This window comes from Borostomias antarcticus (genome assembly GCF_949987555.1).
Source record: "Borostomias antarcticus genome assembly, chromosome: 4".
Taxonomy (NCBI): domain Eukaryota; kingdom Metazoa; phylum Chordata; class Actinopteri; order Stomiiformes; family Stomiidae; genus Borostomias; species Borostomias antarcticus.
The window spans coordinates 27986843-27989342 of NC_140237.1; the positions used below are offsets into that span (position 1 = coordinate 27986843).

At 42.6% G+C, this 2500-nt stretch overlaps 1 protein-coding gene across 1 annotated transcript in view; it reads right to left on the minus strand.

Moving 5' to 3' along the window:
* Positions 1–2500, minus strand: part of hcn4 (hyperpolarization activated cyclic nucleotide-gated potassium channel 4) — a gene marked incomplete at both ends in the record, with an annotated part of 88643 nt that overhangs the window by 68907 nt on the left and 17236 nt on the right. The window lies entirely within an intron of this gene.

The following is a 2500-nucleotide window of genomic DNA, read 5'->3' on the forward strand; positions in this document are numbered from 1 at the left end:
GTGGTCCCAGCTGCCTTGAGATCATTGACAAGAACCTCCCGTGTAGTTCTCACTGATCACTGGAACTCCATGAGGCAAGATCTTGCGTAGAGCCCCAGACTGAGGGAGATTGACAGTTATTTTGTGTTTCTTCCATTTGCAAATAATTGCACCAACTGTTGTCACCCTCTCACCAAGCTGCTTGGTGATGGTCTTGTAGTCCATTCCAGCCTTGTGCAGGTCTACAATCTTGTCCCTGACGTCCTTGGACTGCTCTTTGGTCTTGGCCATGGTGGAGAGGTTGGAATCTGATTGATTGATCGCTTCTGTGGACAGGTGTCTTTTATATAGGTACCGAGCTGAGATTAGGAGCACTCTCTTCAAGGGAGAGGACTAATTTGTGTGCCTCATGGACATAACCAGTCTGTGGGAGCCAGAAATATTGCTGGTTGATAGGAGATCAAATACTTATTTCACTCGATCAAATGCAAATCAATTAATTTTTTTATGAGTTTTTCTGGATTTTTTTTGTTGCTATTCTGTCTCTCACTGTTAAAATAAACCTACCATTAAAATTATAGACCAATCATTTCTTTGTCAGTGGGCAAATGTACAAAATCAGCAGGGGATCAAATAATTATTTCCCTCACTGTAGAAGTCAAGTAATACTGATGCATATTTGTTTGTTGCTTCTCAACTTCAGCGTTTTTAATGAATGTATGTATCTACAGGAGCTTGTGTGCCTGCAAAGTAAATCACCTCAATGAGGACATTAAAGTTTCATCTAAAATCGAATCTAATATGAATTACCCACCTCGTACTGAGAGCAACAAATTAGTTCCTCTGACTGCAATTCACTGCTGTTGTTACACAACACAAGATTAGTACTATTCATCTCCTCCGGGCTGAAGCGCTACGTCTGACAACCGACTGTGGTTTTGCAGTGTGTGCAGTTCATCCTGAACCAACAGTATATCCCTCCCACACAAACCGGCACTGCTGACTCCACTACTATCATCACGTTTTCACATCCATTGCTCCATTGAAGGCTTTATACTGTGAATCCCACCTCCACAACTCCAGTGAAAGACTCAGATACTGTGTGTATTACAAATGAAAAATGTATTAGCACAATTATTATAGTGAACAAAATTAGCACGGTTTTCAGTATAATTGCAGTATTATAAAATGTGCTGAAAATTTTCACATTTCCACAAATAAAATTAGCAGTACTGTGCAATTTTTTTCATAAACATTCAAATAATGTGTCTTGGAGACTGTTGCTAATTTTGGTTGATGCTGGACCGTATTTACAGTTAGGGTTAGGGTTTTTTAAAGCATGGAAATCGAACATGGTTTCAATGATAATTTTATTGTGACAAATATAACCAAATCAAATTTTATCATGGTTTGTCATTATACCGGTTATCGTTACATCCCTAGTGTATATATCTATGGAATAAAACATTGTTGACTCCACCCACCCCTGCTGCCCCGTTAGACAAGCATGTGTTCATTTTTAACCCTGGTGACTCATGCGTCTGTCATAACATTGTGTTCCAGGAGACTAGACTAGAGTACTACTGTACTCAAGCTTTCATGAAGAAGGAGCAATGGCCTAAACACACACACACAAACATACAGTACACACACACAAACACAGACGCACGTACAAACTGTACGCACACACACACACACACACACACACACACACACACGTGGGCCAACCCCCCCCCCCCCCCCCCTCTCCCCCCCATCCATGTACTCTGATGTGAAGCCTATTTGGCTTGCGCTGTAAATCACAGCTTCTGCTTAGGACTTGCAGGACCTCCCATTTGAAAGGTCAATGAGGGTTAACCGTTGATTACAAAGTGTGGCGCGACCTCCTCCATCTCCCCTGTCTGGGGGGCCTTTGTTATAAATTGCTCTCTCTGGCCGCTTTGTAATTGAGTCCAGATTGGTTCTGTTGTATAAAGGATGATATATACCTGACGCTGTATAGATCTGCTCTTGTGGTCCCCCAAATGATTTAACCACTCAAGTTACGCTGGCCTATAAAAATCCATCACGTGGGAAAAAACAATTTAAAGCGGAGGAGACCAAAAGAAATGGAAAGGATAGTATTCACAATGTTGATGTAGCAGCTCTCTCTCTCTCTCTCTCTCTGTCTCTCTCCCTCTGTCTCCCTCTCTCTCTCTCTCTCTCTCTCTCTCTCTCTCTCTCTCGTTGCCTGTGAGGGAGCAGTGTTGTCAGTGGACACATTACATTACTCTGAATAAACACTAATTACAGGGAAATTACACACACGTCCGTCTAAGATGCTTGAGCTGTATTGTGTGAGGATTAGGGTTTTACAAACACAATATACACACATGCGCACAGGCCCGCACACACACACACACACACACACACACACACACACACACACACACACACACACACACACACACACACTCACACACACACAGGCACACACCCACTCTCTCTCACACAAACACCCTCTGTCACTCACACACACACA